The sequence below is a fragment of the Bos indicus genome, chromosome 29, assembly GCF_029378745.1.
Source record: "Bos indicus isolate NIAB-ARS_2022 breed Sahiwal x Tharparkar chromosome 29, NIAB-ARS_B.indTharparkar_mat_pri_1.0, whole genome shotgun sequence".
Classification (NCBI taxonomy): domain Eukaryota; kingdom Metazoa; phylum Chordata; class Mammalia; order Artiodactyla; family Bovidae; genus Bos; species Bos indicus.
In genome coordinates, this window is record NC_091788.1 from 20,881,625 (window position 1) to 20,904,818 (window position 23,194).

A 23,194-nucleotide genomic window follows, 5' to 3' on the forward strand; every position below is an offset into this window, starting at 1 on the left:
TACGCTTTTGTATTCACGCTTTTGCCGGCTTTCTAGGCGGCTCAAGTGGTAAAGAATTCTCCTGTCCATGCTGGAGATGTGGTTTTGATCCCCGGATTGGGAAGATGCACTGGAGTAGGAAATGGCAATGTGTTTCACTATTCTTGCATGGAAAATTCCACGGACCAGAGGAGCCTGACAGGCTACAGTCCATGGGGTGGCAGAGTCAGATGCACGAGCATGTATGTACATTCGCACTTTGCTATCATCAACAATATCAGGATATAATGAAGAAAAAACCAAGACAATGTTTTGGGGTAACCAAATATCTCATTCCTAATTTTCAAGAAGCAGAGTTAGGATTTGAAGCCAGATTTGTCTAATTTCAAAACCAGGGCTCAGTTCAGTTCAGTTCAGTCGCTCAGTTGTGTCCGACTCTTTGCGACCCCATGAAACGCAGCACACCAGCCTCCCTATCCATCACCAACTCCCAGAGTCCACCCAAACCCATGTCCATTGTGTCGGAGATGCCATCCAACCACCTCATCCTCTGTCGTCCCCTACTCCTCCTGTCCTCAATCTCTGCCAGCATCAGGGTCTTTTCAAATGAGTCAGCTCTCCACATCAGGGGTCCAAAGTACTGGAGTTTCAGCTCCAGTCCATTGGAGGAACACCCAGTCCCTCCAAAGAACATCCAGGACTGACCTCCTTTAGGATGGACTGGTTGGATCTCCTTGCAGACAAGGGACACTCGAGAGTCTTCTCCAACACCACAGTTCAAAAGCATCAATTCTTCAGTGCTCAGCTTTCTTCACAGTCCAACTCTCACATGCATACATGACCACTGGAAAAACCATACCCTTGACTATATGGACCTTTGTTGGCAAAGCAATGTCTCTGCTTTTTAATATGCTATCTAGGTTGGTCATAATTTTCCTTCCAAGGAGCAAGCCTCTTTTAATTTCATGGCTGCAATCACCACTGGAGTGATTTTGGAGCCCAGAAAAATAAAGTCAGCCACTGTTTCCACTGTTTCCCCATCTATTTCCCATGAAGTGATGGGACCAGATACATGATCTTAGTTTTCTGAATGGTGAGATTTAACCCAACTTTTTCACTCTCCTCTTTCACTTTCATCAAGCGGCTTTTTAGTTCCTCTTCACTTTCTGCCATAAGGGTGGTGTCATCTGCATATCTGAGGTGATTGATATTTCTTCCAGCTTGTGCTTCCTCCAGCCCAGCATTTCTCATGATGTACTCTGCATAGAAGTTAAATAAGCAAGGTGACAATATACAGCCTTGACGTACTCCTTTTTCTATTTAGAACCAATCTGTTGTTCCATGTCCAGTTCTAACTGTTGCTTCCTGACCTGCATACAGATTTCTCAAGAGGCAGGTCAAGTGGTCTGATATTCCCATCTCTTTCAGAATTTTCCACAGTTTATTGTGATCCACACAGTCAAAGGCTTTGGCACAGTCAGTAAAGCAGAAATAGATGTTTTTCTGGAACTCTCTTGCCTTCTCCATGATCCAGTGGATGTTGGCAATTTGATCTCTGGTTCCTCTGCCTTTTCTAAAACCAGCTTGAACATCTGGAAGTTCATGGTTCACGTATTGCTGAAGCCTGGTTTGGAGAATTTTGAGCATTACTTTACTAGCATGTGAGATGATTGCAATTGTGCAGTAGTTTGACGTTCTTTCACATGGCCTTTCTTTGGGATTGGAATGATATTCTTCAGATCAGATCAGATCAGTCACTCAGTCATGTCCAACTCTTTGCGACCCCATGAATTGCAGCACGCCAGGCCTCCTTGTCCATCACCAACTCCCGGAGTTCACTCAGACTCACGTCCATCGAGTCAGTGATGCCATCCAGCCATCTCATCCTCTGGCGTCCCCTTCTCCTCCTGCCCCCAATCCCTCCCATCATCAGTCTTTTCCAATGAATCAACACTTCACATGAGGTGGCCAAAGTACTGGAGTTTCAGCTTAAGCATCATTCCTTCCAAAGAAATCCCAGGGCTGATCTCCTTCAGAATGGACTGGTTGGATATTCTTAGTATATGTTTAACCTTAAAAACCATCATTTATGACTCTTCTAGGTTTTAATATTCTGGAGAAGTTTAAAATTCTATATTTCTTCATTTATAGTTAAAATGTTTCACTTTGTTTCTGTTTACTAATGAATACTTTGTTTTATTTTGCTTTCTCCACTTACAAATTTGTAATATTATTTATTCCTATAATTAAAACTTTTTTCCACCTAGATTATTAGTTTTGTCTTTTAAAAATTGTGATTTAGTAACCAGTGAAAACTTTAGAAGCACACCCTTAGTTAAGTCATCTGGTACTATATATGTGATAATATTTTTCCTTTTATTTGTTTTAATAGGTTATTCAAGAATATGTGATCCTCACAAATATTTCATTACTCTTGATCATTATAAATTTTCTTTGACTAGAATTTGTTTTGCTATCTACCCTGCAAATATTTACCTTTGTGTCTCATATGCAGGCACAAGGATGGTGAGTAGAATTTCCTCAGTTACTTTTACTATCAGAATGATTTATGTTGAATCTCTCTTGCAACTTAAGCATCAAGGACATTTCTGAAACATTTCACATCTTCAGATCTTACCTTCTTTTGTTGAATCTACTACTCTGAGGCAAGCATATACAGCAAGCTTTCTTGTTACCCAGGTCAGTACACAAAGTTAGAGGATGATTAAAGTTATCTGTTTTGCATCTTAATGACAATCCAATTGTATGACAGAGGATGCCTTTAATTGTTACCTAAGACCTCATGCAAAGAGTTGACTTATTGGAAAAGACTCTGATGCTGGAAGGGATTGGGGGCAGGAGGAGAAGGGGACAACAGAGGATGAGATGGCTGGATGGCATCACCGACTCGATGGACATGAGTCTGAGTGAACTCCGGGAGTTGGTGATGGACAGGGAGACCTGGTGTGCTGCAATTCATGGGGTCGCAAAGAGTTGGACACGACTGAGCGACTCAACTGAACTGAACAGAAAAACTCTTCTTATCCTACTTTTAAGTGTAGTACACACAACAAGAAAAACAATATTCTGTGATTCCAATGGTTTCACCATTTTCTCCATGCTTTCCTTCTATTCAGATCTTAGACCACTAAATCAGGTAGTCTTAGCTGAGTTTTTTCCAGAGCTTATTGAGAAATTCATTTATTTATGCAACAATGCATATGTGCTCAGTTGTGTCCAATTCTTTGTTACCCTATGGAGTGCAGCCCACCATGCTCTGTCTATGGAATTTTCCAGGCAAGAACACTGGAGTGGCTTGCCATCTCCTACTCCAGGATATCTTTCGACCCAGGGATTAAACCTGTGTTTCTTGCATTGGCAGGTGGATTCTTTACCTCTGCACCATCTGGGAAGCCCTTATGAACAGTAGACCTAATTTATCTTAAATAAATACATTTACAAAATCATAAGAATCAACTAACAAAGTTTTTCTTTGGTAACCAAAATGAGAAAATATCCCTTGATTACACATTCTCAGAAGATATTATTAGCTGAAAAGATCAAATAATCACTTAAAAATTGTTAGAAACTTTCTGTTGGTTGCAAATATAATTATTGATCTACATGCTATCTAAAAAGCAAAGTTCTGGTTGCCCCTTAGGTACTAAACCAGCTGCAGCTTCTAGATAAATGAGACTGACCAGTATGAATAACTGTCCCATTTTGCTCTGATTTCTGGCTTGGGGCATTCATATACGCTGTTCTTTCCAAAGGCTTAAACAAGATCAGAATGAAATATTCAACATAAAAATACATCTGAGAATGTCACCTCAAAAAGGAATTATTTGTGTGACCTGTCCAAATTATTCAGTATTCTTTTAATAGCCCAAACAGAATATTATATTTTTATAACATAATTTTGTAAAATGATGTCTTTAATGTCTTCTTATTATAAGCCTAAATCCTAATTTCAGTGCTATTAAAATCAAACCTTCCTTTTTAGTGATGCACTTTGTGCTAACAACCTAAAATCAGGTGGCTAGATGTCACATAATACTGGGTTTACTCTTTGTATGAGGAAGGAGAAAATCTTTCAGAATTTCAGAACTTTTACACTTGCATATTAAAGCCTGCAAAGCACACTGAAAGAGTTCACACCTAGAACTCAAAGCTTGTTTCGTATTTGATTATAAGCCTTTGAAAGGAAAAATTATATATTCATACCTCAAGCCTTGCACCCTTCAATCTGGAAGAAGTACTTTGAGAGAGGGAATCAAGTAAACAGCATAGTTCAGTGGATTAAAGTCAATTTAACAACTGTGTTTGGGTTTAATTTGAACTTTGAACTTAAAGAGCTAACACTTTCTCTAGGTTTCCTTATTTCTTTTAAGGAAAAAATGGAGGAGTTCAATTTGAAGACTAAGATATATTCTATTGAACCATCATTCTGCTTCGCTAATGACTCTAATTATAGTTATAAATGTATAATTCATAAATAAAGTGAAATAATATAAAAGAGTTAAATCATGGAGCAGGAACTGCTTGCCTTTACAATTATACTTTTTTAAAATTTTTCTTGTTCACACAACATATTAACATATCTTCTTCCATTTTCCATGCTAATCAAGAAGACTTGGATTTCTGGAAATTGAGGTTAAGGTCAAATGACTAACGAACACAAAAATGCCTATCACCTGTGACTGTGATGACAATTTGAGGGACAGGAGAAGTACAATGTAAGGTTGGCAATGTTGTTCAGTTGCTCAGTCTTGTCCAGCTCTTTGCGACGCCATGCACTGCAGCACACCAAGGCTTCCCTATCCTTCACCATCTCTCAGAGCTTGCTCAAACTCATGTCGGTGATGCAATCCAACCATCTCATCCTCTGTCATCCCCTTCTCCTCCTGCTTCTATTCTTCCCAGCATCAGGGTGTTTTCCAGTGAGTCAGCTCATCGCATCAGGTGGCCAAAGCATTGGAGTTTCAGCATCAGCCTTTCCGATCAATATTCAGGACTGATTTCCTTTACAATTGACTGGTTTGATTTCTTTGCCTTCCAAGGGACACCTAAGGGTCTTCTCCAACACTACAGTTCAAAAGCACCAATTCTTTGTGCCCAGAATTCTTTATGGTCCAAATCTCACATCCATACATGACTACTGGAAATACCAGTTTTGACTATACAGACCTTCGTTGGCAAAATAATGTCCCTGCTTTTTAATATGCTAAGTTGGGCATAGCTTTTCTTGCAAGGAGCAAGCATCTTTTAATTCCACAGCTACAGTCACCATCTGGCAGTGATTTTTGGAGCCCAAGAAAATAGTCTCTCAATGTTTTCATTGTTTCCCCATCTATTTGCCATGAAGTGATGGGACCAGACGCCATGATCTTGGCTTTTTGAATGTTGAATTTTAAGTCAGCTTTTTCACTCTCCTCTTTTACCTTCATCTAGAGACTCTTTAGTTCCTCTTCACTTTTTGTCATAAGGGTAGTGTCATCTGTGTATCTGAGGTTATTGATATTTCTCCCTGCAATCTTGAGTCCAGTTTGTGATTCATCCAACTATGCATTTGGCATGATGTACTCTGTATATAAGTTAAATAAAAAGGTTGACAATATGCAGTCTTGACACATTCCTTTCCCAACTTGAACCAGTCTGTTGTTACATGTTTGGTTCTAACCGATGCTTCTTGATCTGTATACAGGTTTCTCAGGAGGCAGGTAAGGTGGTCTGGTATTCATATCTCTTTGAGAATTTTCCACAGTTTGTTGTGATCCACACTGTCAAAGGCGTTAGCATAGTCAATGAAACAGAACTAGATGCTTTTTCTGGAATTCTCTTGCTTTTTCAATGATCTAACAGAAGTTGGCAATTTGATCTCTTGTTCCTCTGCTTTTTGAAATCCAGCTTGTAAATCTGGAAGTTCTTGGTTCACATACTGTTAAAGCCTAGCTTGGAGGATTTTGAGCATCACCTTGCTATTAAGTGCAATTGTGCAGTAGTTTGAACATTTTTTGGCATTGTCCTTCCTTGGAAATGGAATGAAAATTGACCTTTTCCAGTCCTGTGGCCACTGCTGAGTTTTCCAAATTTGCTGGCATATTGAGTGCAGAACTTTCACAGCATCATCTTGAGGATCTGAAACAGCTCAGCTGAAATAGCTCAGTAAATCCATTACCTCTACTAGCTTTGTCACAGTGATGCTTCCTAAGGCCCTCTTGACTTTGCACTCCAGGATGTCTGGCTCTAGGTGAGTGATCACACCATCTTGGTTGTCTGGGTCATTAAAATCTTTTTTGTATAGTTCTTCTGTGTATTCTTGCCACCTCCTCTTAACATCTTCTGCTTCTGTTTTGTCCATACCATTTCTGTCCTTTATTGTGCCCATCTTTGCATGAAATGTGCCCTTGGTATCTCTAATTGTTTTGAAGAAATATCTAGTCTTTCCTATTCTGTTGTTTTCCTCTATTTCTTTGCATTGGTCACTTAGGAAGGCTTTCTTATCTCTCCTTGCTATCCTTTGGAACTCTTCATTCAGATGGATATATCTTTCCTTTTCTTCTTTACGTTTTACTTCTCTTCTTTTCTCAGCTATTTGTAAGGCCTCCTCAGGCAACCATTTTGCCTTTTTGCATTTATTTTTCTTGGGATGGTTTTGATCACTACCTCCTGTAACATGTTATCAACCTCTGTCCATAGTTCTTTAGGCACTCTGTGTATGAGATCTAATCCCTTGAATCTATGTGTTACTTCCACTGTATAATCAAAAGGGATTTGATTTAGGTCATACTTCAATGGCCTAGTAGTTTTCCCTACTTTCTTCAATTTAAGTATGAAATGTGCAATAAGAAGTTCATGATCTGAGTCATAGTCACCTCCAGGTCTTGTTTTTGCTGACTGTATAGAACTTGTCCATCTTCAGGTGCAAAGACTATAATCAATCTGATTTCAGTATTGACCATCTGGTGATGTCCATGTGTACAGTCATCTCATGTTGTTGAAAGACGGTGTTTGCTATGACCAGTGTGTTCTCTCGGAAAAACCCTATTAGCCTTTGCCCTGCTTCATTTTGTACTCCAAGGCCAAACTTGCCTGTTCCTCCAGGTATCTCCTGACTTCTTACTTTTGCATTCCAGTCCTATGACAAAAAGGGCATCTTTTGTGCATGTTAGTTCTAGAAGGTCTTGTAGGTCTTCATAGAACCATACAACTTCAGCTTCTTTAACATTACTGGTTGGGGCAAAGACTTTTATTAATGTGACACTGAATGTTTTGCCTTGGAAACAATCTGAGATCATTCTGTCAGTTTTGAGATTGCACCCAAGTACTGTATTTCGGACTCTTTTTTTGACTATGAGGGCTATTCCATCTCTTCTAAGGGATTCTTGACCTCAGTAGTAGATATAATGTTCATCTGCATAAAATTCACCCATTTCTACCCATTTTAGTTCACTGATTCCTAAAATGTCCATGTTCTCTCGTGCCTTCTCCAAGGGAGGCAATGACTGACTAAAATCATGTGAAATGTGACAGAGTTCTGCTTAGTCTTTTCAACAACATAGAAAATTATCCCTCACTTAAAACAGAAGAATTTGCGAATTTCATACTAACATGTGAAATTCATGTGCTCGGGGTCTCCTGAAGTTCAGTTTAGTGCCTCTAAAATTAAAAGAACACATTTGTACTGTAGGTACCCCATAAATATGTCCTTAATAAACTGATTGTCTGTAATTTTTTTCAATCTCATAGAACTTTCCATTTTTTCCTATGCCATAAAAGTAAACTGAATGTACCTTAAAGTGTATTTTATGAATCATGCTTTGATAATCCATTTGCATTCTTCACTTATTACTTGATTTCCCAATGATTTGCTCCAATTCAAAGAAGAGAAAACTGTCAGACGCATCCATGTACCTTGTCCTCTGTATGGGAGAATGTTTAAAGTTTTTTGAAGTGGTTTCATTCCATTTCCTTTTTCCAAAGACAACTATCAAAAGATGATTAATCAGTTCCAATCCATATCCAGGGCTCATGTTCAAGCCATCTTTTCAACTTGTCTGCATGAATGCTGTGCCTTAGTTTTAATTACTTGATTCTTATCTTCTTCCTAGGTGCTATAATCACATCTTTTTTTATCATTCCTTATATCATGACCCAGGCACTGATTGTAGCCTTTCCATATTGGTTACTGTTGACAGATTCTTGCACTTGTAGGCTCACTGCTGTCTCAAGTCCTGCTATAGTTGTATTTCTTATTATCTCTTGCCAGGACTCATTTTTGAGATCAAAGTCCTACTTTTGAAATAAAAAGAGTATAATATATCCCTCTGGCTCCAAGTCATATTATACAGATAGGAAATGTCACTGAGTTACAGCCAAGACTCTAGCCCCCGAACAATAGTTGTAGTTTCAATTCTGAGTTCTTTACCACCTTCCATGTTATGCTATAAAGCATACCCTACCAATTTAAATATACAGTGACAATGTTTATCAGTGTTTCAAAGCATTCCTACAAAATACTTATTTTCCATATTTTTAATTATTTATCTAACTCACCCTGTCAATCTTTGTGTTTTATACTTTTCTGTATCCCATTTTTCAAAGCAAAGAGAAAAACAAATCTACCACTCCACAGTGTGAAATGAAAATATCTTCTGCCATATCTGTGCTTCCCTGGTGGCTCAGATGATAAAAAAATCTCCCTGCAATGTGGGAGACCTGAGTTCAATCCCTGGGTTGGGAAGATCCCCTGGAGGAGGGCATGGCAAACCACTCCAGTATTCTTGCCTGGAGAATCCTCATGGACAGAGGAGCCTGGCAGGCTATAATCCATGGGGTCACAACAAGTCGGATATGACTGAGCATCTAGGCACACAATAGTTTCCATAATCAATAAACAATAAATGTCACAGTCATCAGCAATTTCTGGCCTCCAAATGTGAATGAGGGCTCCCAAAACTGTGATCCAGCAGATGCCACCACCCACCAAGGTGACTGCTGAGGAGACTAAGTAATGTAAGAAGCAGCCATCTGCAACTCCTTATGGTGAACAAGGAAACTGGATTTGGGCACAGATAGCTGAAGTGTATATGAAAGGAATGAACTCGGTGAACCCTGAAGCTTGCATCTCACCGTATAGAGAAGCTAAATTCCTTAACTTGATATCTGATCTTTGATGCTCAGACTGCTAGTTTCCTGCTTAGGAAACTTGTAAATAGCCTGACTCCCCTCACCCCCACCTCCTTGGAATAGTTTTCTCAGAGCTACAGAGATCAACCCTGAATATTCATTGGAAGGACTGATGCTGAAGCTGAAGCTCCAATACTTTGGCCACCTGATGGGAAGAGCCAATTCATTGGAAAAAATCCTGATGCTGGGAAAGATTCAAGGCAGGAAGCGAAGGGGAGGACAGAGGACGGTATGGTTGGATGGCATCACTGGCTCAATGGACATGAGTTTGAGCAATCTCCGTGAGATGGTGAAGGACAGAGAAACCTGGCCTGCTGCTGTCCATGGAGTCACAAAGAGTTGGACATGACTGAGCAACTGAAAAACAACAACTGAGATGTGGTCTCAGTCTCCCGGGCTCAGAATCCTAAACATTCTCACCAAATAAAATAACTCTCTTTCAGGTTGTGGCTACATTTTTTAGTTGACAGCATAAAGTGCTCCTTCTCTAATCCTTAGCAACATTTTCACTCTTCATTTTTAAGCTTTCTCCCACTCATATTACTTTCCAGCCATGTCCTTCTCTCTTCCTGGAGAGCTTTCCCTATGTTTCTTTATTAGGCAAACTTCGCACAGCTTTCATAATTGTTAGGACTCTCATCTGTGTCAAATGACTCCCTTAGCATAGTACTATTTCAAAATTTTATTTCCTATTGAAGCACAGTTGATTAACGATGTTGTATTAGTTTTAGGTGTATATCGAGGTGATTCAATTATAAATATACATGTATCTATTATTTTTCAAATCCTGATCCCATTAGGTTATTACAGAATATTGAGCAGAGTTCCCTGTTTTACACAGTAGGTCCTTGTTGGTTATCTATTTTAAACATAGTAGTGAGTACATGTCAATCCCAAACCCCCTAACTATCCCTCTCCCACCCTTTTCCCCTTGGTGACCATAAATTCATTCTCTAGGACTGGGAGTCTATTTCTGTTTTGTAAACAAGTTCATTTGTAGTCTTTTTTTTTTTTTTTAGATTCCATATATAAGCTTAGAAACAGTCAAGAGGATCAGGATTTGAATCCTAGCTCTGCTACTGAGATAATGGGCCTCAGCTACTTTACATGTGAAATGAGATAGGGTTAAGCCATTTACGCTTTTAAAAATTACATGGATCATTCTTAAGTTCACCTAGAATACAGTCTGATGTATTGCTGTGCCTTGACAGTTTTTGTCTCTGATCTTTTCTTTACACATTCATAGTGTGGTTTCTACAATGGAAATCTGACTTTGTCACTTTCTCCTCCTTTCAATCAGGTCTTTTTGTTCTCAGAATGAGTCGTGTTATGTAGCGTATTTAATTGTTTGACCTCCACTTATTTCTCCATTGGGCTTCAGGTGGTGACAGCGGTGAAGAACCTGCCTGTCAATGCAGGAGACGTAAGAGGCGTGGATTCAATCCCTGGATGGGGAAGACTCCCCTGGAGGAGGGCGTGGCAACCCATTCCAGTATTCATGCCTGGAGAATCTCATGGACAGAGGAACCTGGTGGGAAACAGTCCGTAGGGTCGCAGGGTCAGACATAACTCAAGTGACTTAGCAGCAGCAGCAGCAGTAACTCTCCATATCAAGTGCATTTTTTACTTGCTTTATAAAAGTATTTGTATTATAGCCCTATGTATATATTTATTATATGCTTATATCAAATATATTTATAATTAAATTATATTTTTTCAAAGAAGCCCTGATTATCATATGTTCTTAGTTTAGCATAATACAGTTCCATATATTTTGATTTTAATTGTGGTCAATTATAACCTACAAAAATTTGCTTGATACATTTATTCTCCGGCAATTGATTATGGTGCCATGGTTGCATTGCTGTTTCTGAAGACTACTGTTCATTATGTCCATGTTGCTTCCAAAAGCATTATCCAGATATGTGACTGATTTCTTCACTTGCTAGACTAGTGTTTTTGCTTGTGTTTCAGGATGTTAGGAACCATGTCTAATTTAATAACATCTACAAACATGATGAGAAAAACTGCTTTCACAAATGTTTAAAAACTATTTAAGTAGTCAATTGAAATTATTTTAGTAATAACAAAACATTTATTTAGAATTTCACTTATCAATATGAACATTATTCATTACTCAATTTGATATATACCTTTTTAATGAACTAAACTAGTTGCAATTGACTTTTTTCCAAGTTTAAATTTTGATATTTCTTTTTTGCCCAAGATTTGAATTCTTTATGCTTTTTCTTGATACTTAATGCAAAATAACTCTTTTCCTTCCATTTACACTACTTCTTAATAAATTTTCATACACTTATGCTTTCTATTTGCTTCAACTTGACTGCAATGCAAGAGAGATTTCTACCCAGTCAGTATATTCTAATGTTAGTCACAGGCTAGAAAGTGATTTAGATACATGGTACTTTGCTCAGAGGGCTTCTCCAGAGGCTCAGCTGGTAAAGATTCTCCTTGCCAATGCAGGCGATGCAAGAGACATGGGTTTGATACCTGGGTAAGGAAGATTCCCTGGAGAAGGAAATGGCAACCCACTCCAGTATTCTTGCCTGGAAAATTCCATGGACAGAGGAGCCTGGCTGGCTACAGTCCATGAGGTCGCAGAGTCAGACACAACTGAGCACACAGGCTTTGCTCAGAACCATAATCGTACAGCCCTTAAAGTGTTAGGTTGAACAGGATATACTGACACTGTTAACTCACAAGTTGTTAAGATGCTGACATTTCCACCATATATTTATCATCCACTCACTAATTTTAAAAGAATTGTTTATATTTTACTAGCCAACCATAGGACTGCATTCTGGAGGCAAAAGAAATATGATTCTTGCTATCATACACCTGCATTATGATGGACAATAAAGATGAGTAAACAATTATAAACCAGTGGGGAAATTCAGCATAGTAAAGGAGCACAGCAGGTGTCCCTGTTGGTTCAGACAGTAAAGAACCTGCCCGTGCAAGAGACAGGGGTTCAGTCCCTGGGGTGGGAAGATCCCATGGAGAAAGGAATGACTAACCACTCCAGTATTCTTGCCTGGAGAATCCCATGGACAGAGCAGCCTGGTGTGCTAGAGTCCATGGGGTCACAAAGAGTCAGACATGACTGAGTGACTAACACTCTCACTTTCAAAGGCGCACAGATAATGTTCTCTAGATGTGCCACCAGGGAAAGGTTTTTGATTGAAATGGCAGCTAAGGTAAGACGTGACTAGATAAGAGAAAATTAACCAGGGAAAGATAGAGTGGAGAGGCTGGATGAAAACAGAGAACGTGCCAGAGAGAGGTATGAGCAAATGAAAAAGCTAGAAAGAATCTTGGAAGATTTGGGGAAAGTCTTGGGGAAGTAAAATTAGTACTAAATGGCCAGACAGTATATAAGTGCAAGGATGCAAAGGAGTGACAAAGGATATGGTTGGAATAAAATCTTTGGCCTTGTAAACCATGTTTAGGATAGAGAAGCGTGTGACCTAATTCATACTGAAATATGATAACTGTCACTATGCTACACCATTATTTTTCAGGCAAATGTCCTATAGTGTGGTTAAGATACATTAAAAAAAATTCTTTACTTACAATTCTGAAAAAAATGAATATTACTATTAACTTATAGCTAAGACCATATCTTCTAAAATTATGTTAAACAGTAGTCATAAAGGCAGGCATATGTGGTTTATGTACTGTTTTCTATGGTGTTCTGACCAACTTCCACCAGGTTAGGGAAACGTTCCTCTATTTTGCCAATTTGCTAAGAATTTGTATTGTTAGAAGGTATTGAAATTTGTCAATTATTTTTCTTCATGTGACATTCATACCTAGAAGTTGAAACAGCTCAGATCTACTATGTTAAATGCTGTTTGATTACATTTATTATATATTTTGTGTAAATTTAGCAGATTTAAGATGCTACATCTACATGTAGAAGAAAAATGGGCCTTCAGTTTTTCTTTTAGTTCTCTTTGTCATGTTTTGCCCACCACTTTACCCTCATAATGTAAATTGATTAGCCTTTGTCCTTTTTCTATTTTCTAAAGGAGTTTAAATAATATAAAAATTAACTACTCTTGGAAAGTATGGTAGAATTCATGTATAGTTGTAAAGATTGAGTTATTTGTGTGTAGAGACATCTGAGTTGGACTTATGTTTGTGTTTATGTTTGTTTATGATTTCTCTTTTAATCAGATATTTATTTAACATGATATTTTGTAGTATCCAAATAGATGGTTAAAAATAGATATTTTTTAGATCCTCTTGTCAATATTCTTGCCAATATAATCCCATGGGCAGAGTGATAACCATTCTCAATTTGCTTACTGTTTCATTTAAATGCACATAAAATAGTTTCTATTTAGGCTTAAAGTAGTAAAAATCAGTATATTTATATTGTGCTTCAGTGAAGAAGTAGGCCCAGTGAGGAAAGACATTTGGGGGAATCTGTTTAGTAGGAAATCTCCTAGTGGCTCAGACAATAAAAATCTGCCTGCAATGGAGGAGACCCAAGTTCAGTCCCTGGGTCAGAAAGATTCCCTGGAGAAGGGCACGGCACTCCACTCTGGTATTCTTGTCTGGAAAATTCCATGGACAGAGGAGCCTGGTGGGATACAGTCCATGTGGTTGCAAATAGTCGGACATGACTAAGTGACTAACACTTTCACTTCTCTTTCTGTTTTAGTACACGAAAAAGATATCATTTGCTAACATTTAGAGATTTTTCAATAGTGGAATATATTCCTTGCCTCTAGAATTGGTCAAGTTGCACTGGCATCTGAGACCCACTGAGACACCTCAAGTCTAGGCTGATGCCTCAGGTCTGCACTGCAAGATAACCAAACACTCTTTCAGTGTTAGAATGTAACATCCCATTAAGCATCTCTAACAACCCATTCAGCTAGAAAAATCAGTCCCTCTCTTATAACTGTGTTAGTTAAACCTGAAACAGTGTGAGCATTGATTTCTTACCTAAACTATAGTATCATTTGTAGATATTCTTGTTTGTGTTTTACTAGTTTGATATCTTTTTGTTCCTCTTCCCAAGTATATTGTATTCAGATATACTTGACACAAAGCACTGTATAAGCTTAAGGTGTACACCATACCAATTTGACTTGCATACCTCAAGAAATAATTTCCATAATAGGTTTAGTGAATATCCATCATCTCATATAAGTACAAAAGAAAAAAAATGCTGGCCAAAAAGTTCGTTCTGGTTTTCCCTAACAAGCAAAAAAAACAACCCACAAATTAACTTTTTGGACAACTCAAAATTTTTTCTTGTCATGAGAACTCTCCTAATAACTTTCCTAAATAACATATAGCAGTGCTAATTATATTATTCATGTTGTACATGCCAGTATACAGATTTTAAAATAAGACAAAATGAAACTTCAAAATTATTATTTAACTCATACTTTAGCTTTATGTTTTAAATACATAAATGTAGGCAGGTCCTTTTTTAAAATATTTCTAGTTCACTGTCATCCCCCGTAATTAGTATCAGAAGAGTTAGCAAATCTGAGTCATTATAATGAGATTGACATGTTACACTATACTACAAGGAATTAGATTTATGAATGTTCTCAAAGCCCCAGCAACTTAAAATTTTCATATAATTTTATGACTATTTAAAAAAATCTCTCTCACAGGATATACTTATAGAAGTCAGATGTTTAATGAGAGAGTGGTTTTTCTCCTATGTTTACTCATATTATTTTTCTAGCCCAGGGCATGGGGACCTCTTATTTCTCCATTCTAAATAGCAATAATTTTGTTTATGTGTTTTAAACAATCTTCCAACCTATTTATCAAAAGCTACCATAAACAGTGCCATGAACATTTAGATTTCTTCAGCTAAAAGTGTGAGCATTTAGAATCACACAGGGCTTCCCAGGTGCTGCAGTGGTAAATCAGCCCACCTGCCAGTGCGGGAAACGCAACAGACACAGGTTCAGTCCCTGGGTCAGGAAGATCCCCTGGAGAAGGAAACGGCAGCTGACTCCAGTATTCTTGTCTGAAAAATCCCACGCCCAGTGGAGCGTGGTGGGCTACAGTCCGTCGGTCTGCAGAGTCAGACGTGACTGAGCAACTGAGAACACGTGGTGGGGTCATATGATTCATCTCATTCAAAGTTTTCTTTTTCTTTTAAAACACAAAATGGTTCTATTTTAATACACAACCAAAACACAAAACACCATAGCAAAGTCTTGGCAATAAAATATGGTATTTCATTTGCACTGCAGGACAAACAGTCATTCAAAGTTTTCTACTTCAGTGACATTTGTATTTTGCTACCCATAAACACTGCAGTTCACATTGGCTGTATCTGTGCTCTTGGCCATTTTCAAATGAAATGCTAAAAAGTCTCTTTTTTCTTTTTTTTTTGGAAGCTTCCAAATAGCTCTGGGATACTGCACAAAATCTAGGACATCTCCAACCACAGAGACATATGGTCACAGAGACATAGTCATACTAATTTGCGAATAAAACAAAGGTGCATTTAGATTTTTAGGACATATGATCTACTGTGGTTCTCCCGTAAAAATACCAATTGGCTTGTTAAAGTAGCTAGACTAAGTCAATATATTCTTTTCACAAATTCATCCCTCATATTTTAAATAAATCAAACACATTTTCTGATTCTAAGTATCAGTTTCCTTATATGCAAATTTAAATGATCTACAGGATCATCTTATCATTAAAAGTACATATATTTCAAAAATAAATAAGCCCAATTATCCCTTAATACTTTTTGACACAATTTTTCCAAAAGTCATGAGTGCCCACTTTTATAATATCTGTTATAATGTCCTATGTTCCTAGACAAACAGGTAATAAAGATGTCCTCTTTTAATCAAAACAAAGAAACCCCATGAAACTAAGCAACCCTAACTCAGTTAATCAACCTGAACTAATCTCCTCAAATTTCATTGCTAAATAAAAGCCTTTTCCATTGATCTTCACCACAAACCTGTGAGGGACAGCTAAATTGTTAAGTGACAAAGCCATTCAAAATAATGACAGATCACCTATTTGTATAGCTGAAAGTGATTATAATTCAAACTAGCAAACTAGCATATTGTCAAAACCTATTTTGAATAATCATATATAACGCCCAAATGAGGGCTCTGTCCCAGCATTTATCCATATTATTTTGTTTCATTGACTATGGAAAGTGAGGGACTATATCCACTGCCTCTCTGTATACACACTTTTCATAATAGCTATAACTAGCATTATTTTTACAAAAAGAAATATTCTCCAAATTGATATTTACCATTAGTAAAAACATAACTACCAATTTGGTAAATGGCACATGGAAACCAAATGTTAATTCCCCTGGGCATATTTCTCCCCCATTTTTTGTGTCTAAAGGGGTGATCTTATCTAAAGCATCGGTTGTGGTCATCAATTCCTGGCTTTTAAAATGCAACAGAGATTACCTTATATGTTCTGTCAGCTTTACATGTTAGAATCCCCCACAATTCTGGCATTCAACTCTGATGTTTTCTCTTCTAGAGAGGGGAACATACAATGAGTGGTATGGTAAGGAAGTGTGGAGGTAGAAATGGTAATACTGTATAGATATTTTGTTATATATCATCTTTAATTTTTTCTTTCATCACTGTTTTTCTATTACTTTCAAACCTGATTATGTTACATGCCTTCCCGGGGACCTTTCTCTCTTTCCAAAATGTACTTACTATTGGGAAGGGAACACCATTGACTTAATAATTTGGCATGTTTATGTGATTAAACTCAATTAATTCATCTTTGATATACTATCTATTCTCTGAAATACAGATCTACTCTATTTCTTAAAAATGCATTATGATTACAATTATCAGACTTTTACTATGGTGACTTAAATTTAAGTGTTTCTTTAATGTAAATAGAAATCTAAAAATAGTTATGCCATAGATAGTGAAGCTATTTCATGATACTATTCGAATCTCAGGCTGTATGTATCTTTATGCCCATCCTTGCTTGAAATACAGGTTTTTCATTATTATGCTTGCCACTTGATGATCAGAGATCACAAGACATGAAAGATCATACAACATGAAAGATCATTCAAAGGCAGGATTTGAATACAGATTTATTTTGCTCTTAATTTTATGGTTTTGTAAGTGTGATTATGCATATGTTAATGTGTTTAATCTCAGTTTTATATCTCCATCTATGTATTGCTTGTTTATGTTTTTGCTGTGTGTGTGTGTGTATGTGTGTGTGTGGGGTGGGGGTTAGATTTTGAGTGCATGAAAGAAATGTAGAAGTCCATTTTCTTTTGGAGAAGTGTCTACAAAATAAGCTACTGGAGAACACACACACAAGTAACTAAATATTCTATTTATTTTGGCTAACCCAGGTTGGCTTATTTACAATTTTTAAGATAAAGCAAGGTAGTAAATATAGTATTCATAATTAAAAGGTAGATTTTATTTAAAGATAAAGCTCGATTTTTTGGTAGTTCTTTTCATATGAAATGTTGACTCTTTTGCATTAAACTGTCATGGTAAGTGGTATTTGAAAAAGTATTTGTAATCATTTGTAATAAAAGTTCTTTTTTCATTTTAACGTCATAGACTAGAGTGAAACTAACTTTTAGAATATACCTTAATGAAATCTAACAAATTTTGTTTCAAAAGTGAGATATTTTTTAAAAGTTTCTTTATTAGTAGTACCTACTTGTACTACTAAAAATAAAGAATCTGTGACTTGAATATATATTATATAAATAAGAGTAGGTGCATTTTAATACAAAAGTCCTGGGCTTAGTTCATTATACAATCTATATACCACCTTCTTTTTAAACACTTTTGAGATGAAGCACAAATCTAAGATACTACAGTACTATAGTATAAATACTATACTATACTGTATTATAGATACTATAGTTCAGTTCAGTTGCTCAGTCGTGTTTGACTCTGAGAGACCCCATGAATCACAGCATGCCAGGCCTCTCTGTTCATCACCAACTCTCGGAGTTCACTCAAACTCATGTCCATCGAGTCAGTGATGCCATCAAGCCATCTCATCCTCTGTCATCCCCTTCTCCTCCTGCCTCCAATCCCTCCCAGCATCAGAGTCTTTTCCAATGAGTCAACTCTTAGCATGAGGTGGCCAAAGTATTGGAGTTTCAGCTTTAGCATGAGTCCTTCCAATGAGCACCCAGGACTGATCTCCTTTAGAATGGACTAGTTAGATCTCCTTGCAATCCAAGGGACTCTCAAGAGTCTTCTCCAACACCACAGTTCAAAACCATCAATTCTTGGCACTCAGCTTTCTTCGCAGTCCAGCTCTCATATCCATACATGACCACTGGAAAAACCATAGCCTTGATTAGATGGACCTTTATTGGCAAAGTAATGTCTCTGCTTTTTAATATGCTATCTAGGTTGGTCATAACTTTCCTTCCAAGGAGTAAGTGTCTTTTAATATCATGGCTGCAATCACCATCTGCAGTGACTTTGGAGCCCCCCAAAATAAAGTCTGACACTGTTTCCACTGTTTCCCCATCTATTTCCCATGAAGTGATGGGACCGGATGCCATGATCTTTGTTTTCTGAATGTTGAGTTTTAAGCCAACTTTTTCACTCTCCTCTTTCACTTTCATCAAGCGGCTTTTTAGTTCCTCTTCACTTTCTGCCATAAGGGTGGTGTCATCTGCATATCTGAGGTTAGCAATATTTCTCCCAGCAATCTTGATTCCAGTTTGTGCTTCTTCCAGCCCAGCATTTCTCATGATGTACTCTGCATAGAAGTTAAATAAGTAGGGTGACAATATACAGCCTTGATGTACTCCTTTTCCTATTTGGAACCAGTCTGTTGTTCCATGTCCAGTTCTAATTATTGCTTCCTGACCTGCATACAGGTTTCTCAAGAGGCAGATCAGGTGGTCTGGTATTCCCATCTCTTTCAGAATTTTCCATAGTTTAGTGTGATCTACACAGTCAAAGGTTTTGGCATAGTCAATAAAATAGAAATAGATGTTTTTCTGGAACTCTCTTGCTTTTTCCATGATCCAGTGGATGTTGGCAATTTGATCTCTGGTTCCTCTGCCTTTTCTAAAACCAGCTTGAACATCTGGAAGTTCACGGTTCACATATTGCTGAGGCCTGGCTTGGAGAATTTTGAGCATTACTTTACTAGTGTGTGAGATGATTTTCAATTGTGTGGTAGTTTGAGCATTCTTTCGCATTGTCTTTCTTTGGGATTGGAATGAAAACTGACCTTTTCTAGTCCTGTGGCCACTGCTGAGTTTTCCAAGTTTGCTGGCATACTGAGTGCAGCACTTTCACAGCATTATCTTCCAGGATTTGAAATAGCTCAACTGAATTCCATCACCTCCACTAGCTTTGTTCGTAGTAATGCTTTCTAAGGCCCACTTGACTTCACATTCCAGGATGTCTGGCTCTAGGTCAGTGATCACACCATCGTGATTATCTGGGTGGTGAAGATATTTTTTGTACAGTTCTTCTGTGTATTCCTGCCACCTCTTCTTAATATCTTCTGTTTCTGCTAGATCCATACCATTTCTGTCCTTTATCAAGCCCATCTTTGCCTGAAATGTTCCCATGGTATCTCTAATTTTCTTGAAGAGGTCTCTAGTATTTCCCATTCTGTTGTTTTCCTTGATTTCTTTGCATTGATCTTTGAGGAAGGCTTTCTTATCTCTCCTTGCTATTCTTTGTAACTCTGCATTCAGATGGGAATATCTTTCCTTTTCGCCTTTGCTTTTTGCTTCTCTTCTTTTCACAGCTATTTGTAAGGCCTCCCCAGACAGTCATTTTGCTTTTTTGCATTTCTTTTCCATGGGGATGGTCATGTACAGGATCCCTGTATCCTGTACAATGTTGCAAACCTCCATCCATAGTTCATCAGGCACTCTATCTATCAGATCTAGTCCCTTAAATCTATTTCTCACTTCCACTGTATAATCATAAGGGATTTGATTTAGGTCATATCTGTATGGTCTAGTGGTTTTCCCTACTTTCTTCAATTTAAGTCTGAATTTGGCAATAAGGAGTTCATGATCAGAGCCTCAGTCAGCTCTGGGTCTTTTTTTTTTGCTGACTGTATAGAGCTTCTCCATCTTAGTCTGCAAAGAATATAATCAATCTGATATTGGCGTTGACCATCTGGTGATATCCATGTGTAGAGTCTTGTGTTGTTGGAAGAGGGTGTTTGCTATTACCAGTGCATTCTCTTGGCAAAACTACAGTAATATATAATTTCAGGGTTGTTTTAGAAAGACACTTCACGAAATGAACTTAATGAAGTGAGATTTATAAATTCAGTTGTAAGACTTTCAATAATTTGCATGGGTAAGGGCCATCAAAAGAAACAGTAGCATCTTTATTATAAATATTGTTTAGATGACATTGTTACAATAATTAGGAAAGGTCCTAAGTGATAATTGTTTTTACTGCCATAAAAAAATTATCTTCTTGAAAGACTGATTTTTCCCTAATAATTAATTTATCGATGGTTTCTTTACCTCTCCTAGATGTAGAAAGTTCAAGAACATTTAATATTCAATTACCTTCTATGTGAAGACTACGTATATTGTCCTTTTTTAAATCATCATGTTCTATTGCTAGATCAAAATATGTGTGTGTGTGTGTGTGTATATATTTTAAATGTAATATACATATAATGTTACTACAGTATTTAGGAAACATATATTTTAAATTTGTACTTCATCTCAAAAATGCGTAAGAAAAAGGTGGGATATAAAAAACTATTCTAGAAATCAACTTGATGAAAATACTTTAAAAATCCAACATGAACCTGTCATTAACATACTGCAAAGATTTAGAGACATGTGTTCAACAAACAGAAAATGATTAAGTGAAGCAATTTTCTTTTCATCACCACAGAGTTGATTTGGATTCAAAGACACTTTAGTACCTTTCATTTAACTAAATAGGTACACATTTTAAAAAGGAGTGATGTATGTCCTTATATATTTTTACGCTTTTTAAAAAATGTTTTAAGGTATTTTAATATTTATAAATATTATTTAAAATAAAGTAGCAGAAAGATAGAGAGTAAAAACTGGGGTGTAGGGAGGAGACAGGCAAATGGATTTAATCTCTAAATAGTATGCATCAATTATTTCATATAATCCTAATACTTGGCAAGAGGGGTAATATCATGCTCTATGTTATATATATGCACACTAAGAATGAAACAGACAACTTAAAGAAATTGCTACAAAGAACTTATAAGTGGAAGCTTCAAAAACCTTTACAAAATTTTTTTAAAATATTAAAAGAGGCTCTTGACAAGACACAGAGAATAAAGAAGGGAAGAGTTAAATGGAAAATGTAACAGAAGTCTGCAAGAATAAATTTTATGTTCATATTTTTTTTATACTGGGATACCAGAATATTTTAAATTCCATGAATATCCATATAAGAGTACATCAGAGAAACAGAGAAGACAGTTTGAAAGGCGAGTAAAATGATTTAAGACCTTGGAGGTTTTAAGCAAAACTAAGAATAAAACAACTAAGCATTATTTTGGCAAAATTAAACAGATATGAAAGTGTCAATTGCAAAGCAATATAAGATCTGAATGATTAGGAGATAACTATTCCTTATAAAAATATAAACGATCAAACACTTTGGAATTCTGGAGAAGGTAAGTCAAAAACAGATGAAATCTTCCACACGTGGAACTGAATGAAACTCCTTAAAACACAGTTAGCAACCTGGAGAAGACAGATCTGTAGAAGGTCTTGCTTCAGGGAATCCAATTTTTTAAACCAGTTGAATTTTAACATGACTAAGACTATCATTATTTATATTTATTTAATTTTATTTTGATATTATTTCTAAACAGAAATTTATTATATAATTTTATCTGAGAATTTAATTAATGAAAAATGCGAATTACATCCCAAAATGTGTCCCACAGTTGTATTAGTAAAAATATGGATTGATATATAAACAAGGATATTCAGTGATGTGAACAGAATAAACAACTCAAATGTCCATCCATTGGAGCCCCTATGGTACTTTATATAGTATTTAAAAAACCAAATACAGATCTTTATTTCTAGAAGTATTTTCTAGAGAGTTATACAACAGGTGTAATAAGTAGATAAGAATGTGACCAAAAGCAAGTATTTATTTTTACTAGAGAAGATACTGTACATTTATATCTGTATGTCATATATGTATATAAGTTGTGTATATATGCATTCAATGAGTAGTCTGATACCTAGCACATGAGTGATAGTTTAATCAAAAATCAAATTTCAGACCTAACAACTGTTACAGATGTCAAGCAGAAAAACTGGCAGGTAAATATGATAGTACTGATGTTATTCATTTAACTGGCTCTGAATCTCCAAAGTGATAATGATAATGTAAATCTTCTCAGTGAATTCATCATAACTGTGTGCATCACATTTGCATTTTTAGATGTCTTAGTATTAGAATCAGAATACTTTTGATGAACTAAACAAAGAAAGGTACCAGTATTAAAATCTGCAGCCAGAATATGAAAGGAAAAAAAAAAGAACAAGAATTAAAGTAAGTTAATGGCCAAGGTTTGTAGGGATTTCAATGAAAACTCCCACAAGAAAAAAAAGTCTAAAATAAAAACATAATTTTGATATATTTTTATTTTTAAGAAGGTTAAAAAAAAAAAACTCAAATGACTTCTCTTCCCAAAATGGTTTGGAGACCCATGAATATTTTGAAGATAAATGGAGATATTTATTACTAGTCTATAATAACCTATTAGAAGTACACAAAATAATATTATCACTTTTCAAAAAGAAAATAAAACTGAAAAATTTAAAGTATTTTATATATGGACTTATATAACTTGACAGATTATCATTATTTAACTTTTGACACCTAATTTTGTATTACATGTAAACTCTCTCAAATAACCATATGAATTTGCCCTATGATAAGAGATAAAGGTCACCATTTGTAAAGAACTGCTAGACTACTACCAGTGATCTCGAGCAAAACAATATTTTTATTTATCTAGA

The 23,194-nt window shown here is 36.5% G+C and overlaps 1 protein-coding gene across 3 annotated transcripts in view; it reads right to left on the reverse strand.

Moving 5' to 3' along the window:
• LUZP2 (leucine zipper protein 2) overlaps positions 1–23,194 on the reverse strand; it is a 517,925-nt gene that overhangs the window by 452,733 nt on the left and 41,998 nt on the right. Inside the window, exon 2 of one of the 3 annotated variants that reach the window (XM_070783150.1) lies at positions 16,623–16,694. The exons of the other annotated variants lie outside the window; for them this stretch is intronic. The gene's annotated coding sequence lies outside the window, so the exon portion shown is untranslated. The remainder of the gene's footprint in view (positions 1–16,622; positions 16,695–23,194) is intronic. 3 annotated transcript variants of the gene reach the window in all.